Genomic DNA, 11,769 nt, shown 5'->3' on the forward strand with positions numbered 1-11,769 from the left:
TCTCAATATCTTCAACTAATATATGAATCACAAAAATCAAATGAATGGAAAAAAAAATTGTATCCGTGAGTACTCGCGGATAAAACTCGTTACGGACACAAGTTTGATGGCTTAAAAGCATCGACGGATTCACATTGAGGTAGGGTGTGGCTATTTTTTATACATTATATATGTACACTAAGCTTAACATAATTTTTTGGCTTCCGCAAGTGACAGCTATTTAAACAGTTTCATCCAAAATAATACACCAGATCTTCTATTTTGTATTAATAAAAAACTACTTATTTCTTCATATTTTAGACTGATATTCCTAGCTTAGTGGTATGAACATTCTAAATAAATTTGTATCGTTAAAGTGAAATATTGGTGACGAAGACATTCCTAAGGAAAATATAATATTTGTTAATTTTTTTTACAATAATACGGTCACTTCTTTATTATTAGTCATCTTGTAATTATTATTATTATTATTATTATTATTATTATTATTATTATATATATATATATATATATATATATATATATATATATATATATATATATATATATATATATATATATATATATATATATATATATATATATATATATATATATATATATATATATATATATGAGGAGGGATCAAATTACACCCGAAGAGTTACACCACGAGTTACACTCATTCAATAACTACATTTTGAATTAATATTTTTTAAATTCAACCGTTGGATTGAAACATAATATCATATAGATCATACCTATAAAGTTTGAGCTTAATCTATAATGATTTACTATACGCTCAAGATATCCAAAGATTAACGTCAAAATGAGCTTTCATATAACGTTAATTTTGATGCAATTCAATGACATAGTAAATCATTATAGATTAAGCTCAAACTTTATAGGTATGATCTATATGATATTATGTTTCAATCCAACGGTTGAATTTAAAAAATATTAATTCGAAATGTAGTTATTGAACGAGTGTAACTCGTGGTGTAACTCTTCGGGTGTAATTTGATCTCTCCTCTATATATATATATATATATATATATATATATATATATATATATATATATATATATGAGGAGGGATCAAATTACACCCGAAGAGTTACACCACGAGTTACACTCGTTCAAAAACTACATCTCGAATTAATATTTTTTAAATTCAACCGTTGGATTGAAACATAATATCATATAGATCATACCTATAAAGTTTGAGCTTAATCTATAATGATTTACTATATCATCAAGATATCCAAAGATTAACGTTAAAATGAGCTTTCATATAACGTTAATTTTGATGTGATTCAATGACATAGTAAATCATTATAGATTAAGCTCAAACTTTATAGGTATGATCTATATGATATTATGTTTCAATCCAACGGTTGAATTTAAAAAATATTAATTCGAGATGTAGTTTTTGAACGAGTGTAACTCGTGGTGTAACTCTTCGGGTGTAATTTGATCCCTCCTCTATATATATATATATATATATATATATATATATATATATATGAGGAGGGATCAAATTACACCAACAAGTTACACTAAGTGTTACACTCTTTTATAACCATTGATTGTATTTTAATCTAACGGTTATTAAATGACATCTTTTGAACTCATCATTCTCATGATTCTTTCTAAATATAGTTTCCTCTATTTTTGGTAATAAATAAAAACATAATTTTTTAAATATTTAATAAACTAAAAAATATGAATTCTTAAATACTTTTGAAAAATTATTGATTCTTAATAAAAAAATAGTTTCTTCTTATATTTAAAATAATCTCATTTTTTGTATTTTCTTTATATTAACTTTTTTATTATATTCAACTAAAGCAAAAAATGATTTATGATTCTAAATATTTCTTTAAAAAATCATAATTCTTAATAAAAAAATAGATTTTTTTTAATTTTAAACGAATGTCCTTAATATTTTTAATATGATTTTGTAATCTATTTAAAATTTATAGATTTCATAGTGTGCTTTAAGTGAATAAAATTTTGTTTTACTTAGAAAATATTAATAAATATTAAAATTTACTTTTTCTTTTAATTTTATCCACTTAAAACAATATTATTTAATTTATTAAATAAAACTATATTTATTCACTTAAAATACACAATAAAACTTATAAGTTTTTAATTAAAATTTAAAAGTTGTATTAAAAAACATAAAATGAAAAAAAATTAAATAGTGAGTAATGTGTATATAATTATTATACTGTAAGTCAGAAAAAAAAAATTAAGTGAACATTTTATTGAAATTAATTTATATCATTTTTTTATTTATTTTATTCAAAACTAAAACATTATATACTCTTTACTCATTGTTTAGTTTTATTTTCTTCATATATGTTGTAAATATTATTGCATAACTATTGTTTAAAAAGTATTAGTTGAATTTATATATATAATAGAACTTGATTTAAAGAAAAACGTGGATAAATTTTGGTTTTGTTTAGAGAATATTATTAAATATTAAAATTCACATTTTTTTAATTTCTTATCTATTTAAAACATTATTTTTTAATTTTTTATAATATAAAACAATATTTACCCACTTAAAATACACAATGAAATTGATAAGTTTTAACATAAATTACAAAATTGTATTGAAAAATATTAAAGAAAAAAATAAAATAATGATTGAAATGTACATAATATTATGTTGTAATCCAAAAAATTATCACTTACTATAGAAAATGTACATAATAAAACGTACAAAAACGTATTAAAAACATTAAAGAAATTAAATAAAAGAGAAATTAGTTTAAAATTAAGAATAATATTTTTTATTAAAAATTTTGATTTTTTAAGAAATATTTAAAATTATAATTCATTATTTACTTTAGTTGAATATAATAAAAGTTAATATAAAAAAAATACAAAAGTTGAGATTATTTTATAAATAAGAAGAATCTATTTTTTTATTGATAATCAATAATTTTTCAGAAGTATTAAGAATTCATATATTTTGGTTTATTAAATATTTAAAAAATCTTATTTTATACATTACCAAAAATAGAGGAAACTATCTTTAGAAAGAATCATGTGAATGATGAGTTCAAAAGATGTCATTTAATAACCGTTAGATTAAAATACAATCAATGATTATAAAAGAGTGTAACACTTAGTGTAACTTGTTGGTGTAATTTGATCCCTCCTCATATATATATATAATACTATTAATTTGTTAAAATAGTAAAAGTTAGTATTAAACACATGAGATTTAAAAACGTCCGTCCATCATAAAAGGGAGAATTGAACTTTTTAACAAGTTTCTTTTATAATTAGTTCATTTTATTTAATAAAAAATTTATATTTAATTCTAATATTTGATCTAACTACCGAGTATGGGTAATTTTCATTTCTCAAAAGAAATAGATGTGTCAATTATTATATTTTGATGTTCGATATGTCAATTATTATTTGGGGTGAATGTTTGATATAACTTAAAATTTACAAATTTAAAATGACTTTCAGATCTTTGTGTAAAATTCGTGGAGACAAATAAGTGCAATACATTTGATATGACTTATAAACTTTTGAAGTTGACTCTTATGGATAGCAATTGCAAACGTGGAACGTATTTTTTCAACTATGTAATTTGTTAAGAGTCAACTATGTAACAAAATGAGTGATCAATGGTTAAATGATCGTCTTGTAACTTTTATAAAAAGAGATATTCTTGAAACAATTAAAAATGATGTTATTTTAATCCATTTTCTAAAAACGGATAGTATACGATTTTTATTTTTAATATAATTTAGTTTATGCTTAGCCACACCAATTATAATGTTTTGGATCCGCCCCTGCTTAAGAGTATTTAATTATCTATTAATTCACGAGTATGAATACATATTTGATGGTACTCGTACCTGTAGGTATACGTATTAGTTCATTATTGTCAAAATTACTTTATTGACTCTAAAATTATTATTATTATTATTATTTTATTAAATATGAAACAATTATTATTATTATTATTATTATTATTATTAGTGTTAAATATGTTTTTGGTCCTTCCACCAGCACTAAAATTACTTGCATAAATAATTTTATAGGTACTAAAACATAATTTTTTGTAGGACTAAAAGTCAAATTTGGTAATTTTGTAGGGACCAAAAACATATCTAATCTTGATAAATTATTATTATTATTATTATTATTATTATTATTATTATTATTATTATGAATCTAGTATAATTATGTGGTAAAAGAAGGAATAAAATAAATGTGATTTATTTTGTTATTATTATTATTAGGCTTAAATGCACTTTTGGTCCCCCTATTTTCATGTTTTTTAAGTTTTAGTCCCCCATTTTAAAACACAGATTTTTGGTCCTCTATTTTAGTTTACTTGGAATTTTCATGGCCCCCTCCAATTTTGCATATGTGGCGCCCTTATTAGTGATGTGTCATTGCTACTAGTTGTGTAACTCATTAATAAGGGCGCCACATATGCAAAATTGATGCAAATTTGGAAGGGGATCATAAAAATCCCAAGTAAATTAATGTAGAGGGACCAAAAATCTGAGTTTTAAAATGGGGGGATTAAACTTAAAAAACATGAAAATATGGGGGACCAAAAATGCATTTAAGCCTTATTATTATTATTGTTGTTGTTATTATTATAAGGGTTAAATATTTTTGGGTTATTATCATTTTTGCTCCCTGCCATATAGGCGACTTTGACATGGAATTATGTATTTTTATTTGTAATTATTTTAATTTCCACGTAGACATTTTATGCATTTTATTTTAAGTTTTCAAAATTTAAAAGATGGAAAATTATAAAATTTTGTAAGCAATGGGTGTTAAACCGATGACCTCCATGCAACATGCAATAGGCGCTACCACTAGGCTACCTTATTCTTCATGAAAACTTTTGCTTCTCAATTGTACTATGTTAAATAACTGTTTGCCATATTTGATATTTTTATTATGTTTAAACTATTTTATATTCAATAATGTATCATTATATTTAATAATAAGTAATAATATCTTATTATTCAATTAATATTCTTTTCTATTTATTATTATATGTTAAAATGTCATTTTAGTTTATTTCAAAATAATTAAAGAGTTTAATTTCATTAATCGTTATATGTTAAAATGATTAAAAATATAATAAATAATACATGGATTTTAAATAATAATAAACTGAAATAAAATTAAAATGTGTTTTTTAAATAATATATAGAAATAAGCTGAAATTAATTTAAATATAATCCATAGTTTATATTTGAATAAATAAACAATAGTATATATTTAAAAATAAACTTAAATTAATTTTTATAAATAATAATAAACTGATATATATATATATATATATATATATATATATATATATATATAATGAAATTAATTTTTAATATATAATAATAAACTGAAATTAATTTGTAACATATAGTATATTTGAATAAACTGAAATAAAAAAATTTGAATAAATTGAAATTAATTTTTAATATATAATAATAAATTGAAATTAATTTGTAATATATAGTATATATTTGAATAAACTGAAATAAAAATATTTGAATAAACTAAAATTAATTTTTAATATATAATAATAAATTGAAATTATTTAGATTCTACTATTCATTTTACTTTATTTAAAAAATAAAACAATATTAATTTATTAACATTTTAATATATATTTGTTATTAATATGTCAAAACAATAAAATCATTGAATAATATAACATACTGAAAATAAAAGCAATCTAAAATTATTTAGATTCTACTATCCATTTTACTATATTTATACAGTAAAATATAATAAACAATAAAACAATATTATTTTATTAACATTTTAACATATATTTATTATTAATATATTAAATAAAATAACAATTGATTAATATAACATATACAACTAAGAAGTAAATGTTTTCATAAAAAATAAGGTGGTCTAGTAGTAGCACCTGTTGCTTGGTGCATTGAGGTCATGGGTTCAATATCCATTGGCCACAAAATTCTAGAGTTTTTCATCTTTTGAATTTTGAAAACTTAAAATAATAATAAATAAAATGCATAAAATATCTACGTGGAATTAAAATTGCATTCTTCTTATAAGCATCTCTTCCAGCCTTATGAGTAGAAGTTGGCGGCTCCACTTCGGTAAAATGTTCATCAAGAACATACAACTTCCCATGTATGATAAAATGTCTTAAAAAGTTGCTTCATTCGACTTATCATTCTAAATGATTGATCACAAGATGTTGTTTAAAGTGTTTGATGACATGATAAAAATACAAAATGTTATAAAATTTATATTTCATTTAAATTTTAAATAAAATAAATATATAAAGAAAAAATGATATAGAAATATTATGTAAAAATTCGAATCATTTGAAATTTAGTTTTTTTCGCATTTTCCTACTCCTACAATCCTTCATTTATAAAAAAATTCATGCTATTTAATGGAAGGTAATAATTATTTGAACGATTTTGACAATGTTAATAACAAATTATTTTAATTTATAAATAATTAACATTGTGAAATTACAAAATATAAGAGTATAATTTTATTTTTCAAATGGAGACAATTACTACATCAAATTTATTATTGTGTCAATTCACTATATTTAATAAACAAATTAATGAAAAAACATTAAACAAATTAAATTAAAATATGCTCAAAAATCATTTAAATGGAATAACTTAATTTACTATATTTAATAATACTTTGAGTAAAATTAAATAACACATTCATTAAGTTTTGAAAAATTATTGTGAAGGAAAACAATACCCAAAAATAATATTGTATAATATTTAATTATAAAAAAATAATAATCATCATATAATAAATCTTTGATTATTTAATTATAATAGTTTGTTAAAATAATATTATTTAAAATAAAATTTAAAAAAATTGAATTAAAATAAAATTTGAAAGATCTTTCAGTTGTAAAATGAGTTGATTAAAGAAATTGAATTGATTAAGATTAATTGTGTGTGATAATAAATTTCAAAGCAAGGGTGGTAGTTTTTCTTTAATAATTACAAAATATAAAATTTATACATTAAAACATTAAAAATTCAGAAGATGGGTTTCAAAGCCACAAGGTCTTATTTCTAAAACCGCAACAGAACCACTTGGCCATTCTGAACAATGTGGTTAAATGTTCTCTCAAACATTATATATTATTTAATAGTTTATTTATATTAACGTCTAATTAAATTTGAGGCCTTTTAAATTTGAAGGCCCTGTGCAGTAGCGCTTCTTGCACCCCCACAGGGCCGGCCCTGGATAATCTACATGTAAGAAAATAGGAAGATAGAAGTATCATTAAGACGTATTCAAATAGGCATCTGATTAAATATGCTCCTAGTATTTCATTTCGTTTTGAGACAACAGAAGATAATACCCTAAAGCTTAATTATTTAGGTAAAAAAATCCTTCTAGTTATTTTGGTTCTTGCCTTTCTTGTCTTTAAAAGATCCTTGCAACCTTCAATTGTGTGCCCTTCTTTGTAGGTTTCATTTTTATTTATAGAATTTCATTTGGGTCCTTAGGGCATTTTTTGTCAAATAACTTTGGCTCAAGAATGAATCATATTCTCTTTGCAGCTCGTAATATGATAGTATATTGCACATGGGTGATAAATCTCATTCTCTTAATTGTTTTTCATCCCTATCCAATATGATAGCTCATCACATTATCATAATTTCTATAATGTTCTTCCATTCAACACTTGCTTCATGTGTCATGACAATAATCAACATCTTCTAACACTTAAGCTTGTTGGGGATTAACATTCGAGCATTGTTGTGATACCACTCATCATATAAGCTAATTATGCATAATAAATACCAAGTGAAATTAAAATACAAAGCCCTTGTGGTGCTCATTTACAAAACATCACTAATTAACTAAAAACACGTAAAACTTTAAATTGATCATAGTGTATCCCTGTCTCGTTTGGGTGTTTTGCTGCTCGTCCTATATTTATCTCTCTAGTAATTGAGTCTCAGGCAGTTAGTTCTTTGTGTTAGAAAAATTAATTTAAACCGAATGGAATCGAGGCTAAAATCGTGTACGAGACAATTTCCTTATAGTATTTCAAGCACTCCCAATTTGTCTTGGAGTTTCTACGCAGGAATACCCAGGATAATTCAGCCTTCTCGAGTTTGCGCAAGACCGGCGAAAACTCGAATGTAGCGAAGAGTGCTCTGGAATTATTCTAGAGGATTTGCATTTTTGTGATATGAATTCTGAATCCGAAATTATTATTTTATAGGTCATGCTGATATTGTTTCACAAGGTAGCGACCCTTGGTGAAACAATTTCTTTTCCAAGAGTTATGACTTTTGGCCCACAGCATGGTTCACCAACGGTTGCAACATTTCATGAAGAGTTGCCACTCTCCAAATTCAAAAATTCAAATCATAGCATATTTTCTTTGTCATTTTAGAACACACTCATATTATTAATTATTATTAATAATTTGCAACAATCCCCCACTTGTTCTAATAATGACAAGTCTAATTCCAGAATATAGAAAGCAAAAGAGTGTTAATACAGTTAGGTATCTTTCGATTTGAACTTAACCTTAGTAAAGACAACGCAAAGCCTAATCGAAACGTTAGGTAGCTATGCTTTGAACTGTTATCCCATGTGATTAGACCGGCATTACTATACACACACTCTTTAAAGGTTCTTCGCCTACATATCTCGCCTAGCACTATTTATGGCCATGTGCTTTTCCTGTTTTCATGAATTTTTCATGAGAGAAACTCCAATTCTCACTTTAAGACGGCACCATCTTGAAATTCATATAGGTGAAGTTCAGTTTGTATCTATTTCTTGAAATACATATCCTCCTCGATAAAGAACTTCATTAAGAGTTTCTAAAAACTCAACCCTCAATTATGTAATAGTCAACATTGTCACAAAATGTTGCACCAACTTCCAAATTAACGACTTGTTGTTACCCATTGAATCTTAGGTTAAGATGTATTAACTTCAGATTGGGTTGCTATCATTGTTGGAACACTTATTCAAGGAGTTTCAACCTCACACCTTTTGAGATTGTCTTTACTAATCCCTGACCATTGGTTTAGTAAATGAATCATTCAAATTATAGATCGATCGTATATATGTGAATAAAATGATTACATCTTTAATCAATTTTCTCACGAAAGAATGTCTAAGGCCTCAGTGCCCAGACTTTTCATTTTACACTTATCTGAATTCTCTTGCTAAATGGCTTGACTATCACATCGTGTTAACACCTTTGAAACATTGTCTTTAGCCAATGGAACTTCCAACAGAAGGTCTTTCAATTATTCAACTTCTTGAGTAGTGGAAGCGAGATCCACACACTGTGGCTCCATAGTCAAGAGAGTGGTGCATGTTTGTTTCTTGCTCTTCCAAGAAATCTCACCCACAACTAGTGTAAATATCCATTTAGTTGTAAATTTATGATCTCCAACACTCGATATCCAACTCATATTGGTATATCCTTCTACTATGGCAGGAAACCTACCATAATGGAGGTCAAGATTTGGTTTTAAAAGATAATCAAAATCCTTGTGATGTCCTTCGAATGCTCACCATTTGGATTGCTAGTAAATCTACTCATTTACTATTTGCAACTGCTATATCGCATATAGTACATTGCATTAGAAAATCAATTTCACTTGTGTATTCTAATATAGCCATAACTCTTCCATCATTATTTTGACACTAAGATCAAATTGAATATTCACTTTTTGAAATGTGACAGTTTGAACTTATCAAGAACTTTCTCAAAAAAGTGTATTTGACGAAGTTCACAACCCCCACTATTTTCGCATTACTTTGATCTCCAAAAGAGTTTCAACTAGTCCAAGATCTTTCATCTTGAATTTGGAAGGTTTCTCAATATATTTTTAACCCCGACTATTTCTCTTTACTTTGATCGAAAATGGTGTCAATCATTTCAAGATCTTTTCATCTTGAATATCGAATCTAGAAACCTCTTTGTTTCTAAAGTTCCATTCATCTCGTTGATAATGATCACCATATAATCAACATGGAGACAAGAAAATCACAATGTTCTCACACAACTTTGTGTACAAACACTTGTCACAAGAATTAGATGAAGAAGGTTTTTAGGTAATCATGCATGATGATGCAAGAAGGTTTTTAGATGAAGTGAGAGATAAAATTATGAGCAATTTAAATTAGTATAGTATAAATTGCAATGAGTACCTTAGTTATGTTCACTTCTCTCAAATTCTTCACTTGAATTTCTTTGCTAAAACTTCTTGATCAACTTCATCATTGATGAGCATGACACTTTTGATCCTTTTCTTCTTTGATAATCTTTGTCCTCATCAAAACTAGATATAAGATAATCTTCACAATCTCCCCCTTTTTGATGATGACAAACTCTTTGAATTCTTGTTTTGATAAGAATTAAAAGTCTCCCCCTAAGTTGTGCGTCTCTCTTTTAATTTGTGAATCTTGCAATGATAGAATCAAACCTTTCATGCCATTGTTTTGGTGCTTGTTTTAATCCATACAAAGATTTGATAAGATTCCACACCTTTTGTTCATTACCAAGAAGCACACAACCTTCTGGTTTTTTCATGTAAATCTCCTCATCGAGATCTCCATTTAGGAATGTCGCTTTGACATCCTTTTTAGTGGCGCATATGTGTTGAAATAATCAACACGTTCCTTTTTTCTAAAACCCCTGTTTACTAATTTATCCTCATAGGTTTTTAGTATATACCATCACTATGATATTTCTTTCTAAACAAACACTTGCATCCAATGGGTAAATCGACAAATTCCCAAGTATGATTTAACATACTCAAATCCATTTCTTCTTGGATAACATCATGCCAAAAGGATGAGTCCTTTGAAGTTATTCCTTGTAACTCTTAGAACCATCTTCCACTTGAAGAGTAATAGGAATCTTACGAACAAATCTCTCACTATTTTCTTCAACACAAGAGAAATAAGTCGAAAAGCGATTTTGTTCGATTTTAGATCCTTAGCATTTTGGACTTTCTGCTTATTCTAAGTTCGATTTGATTTTCAACAATCATTGACGAACTTTCGGTTTGTATTCCAACAACCCGCGGAGAACCTTCCTCGTGAGGTTCTTTATTTGTGAGAATCTTGAATTTCTTTATTCTCCGTGATAAGGTTATCAAAATTTTATATAAAAGAATTTAATAAGACTCCAAATTCAAAGAAGTCATGAACCATCTTTGACTGATCTTCATGTGTCTTGTAATAAAAATTCTCAGAACATAAATATTATAGTCACATAGAACACAAATCAAAACTCAATTGCATAATTTAAAATCATCAACTTTAATAAATTTGACTATTTTGATAATCAACCAATTCATACTATTTATTTTAAATTTGAAAATTTCTTTACCCACCTCCCTATAGGGGTCACCCCCAGCGAAAACCCCACTTTACCCCTGCTTCGGAAATGCATTTCCGAAATATTTTTTTTCTAAATTTTTTCAAACTTCGGAAGTGCATTTCTGAAAAAATCTCAAAAATTAGGATTTTGATTAATTCGGAGATGCATCTCCGAAAAAACAAAAAAAAAATCTAAAAATCCCAAAAATTAATTTTAGGATATTAATTAATTCATATATCATAAATTTGATATAATTTATGAGTAATGAATAATAATAATTATATATTTTGATATAATTTATGAGTTATGAATAATAATTATTATATATTTCTATTCTGATTCATATTTTAAAATTTAAAATAATTTTAATTAAAAAAAACTAAAATAATTTCACTTACA

Source organism: Vicia villosa, linkage group LG2 (genome assembly GCF_029867415.1).
Source record: "Vicia villosa cultivar HV-30 ecotype Madison, WI linkage group LG2, Vvil1.0, whole genome shotgun sequence".
Taxonomy (NCBI): domain Eukaryota; kingdom Viridiplantae; phylum Streptophyta; class Magnoliopsida; order Fabales; family Fabaceae; genus Vicia; species Vicia villosa.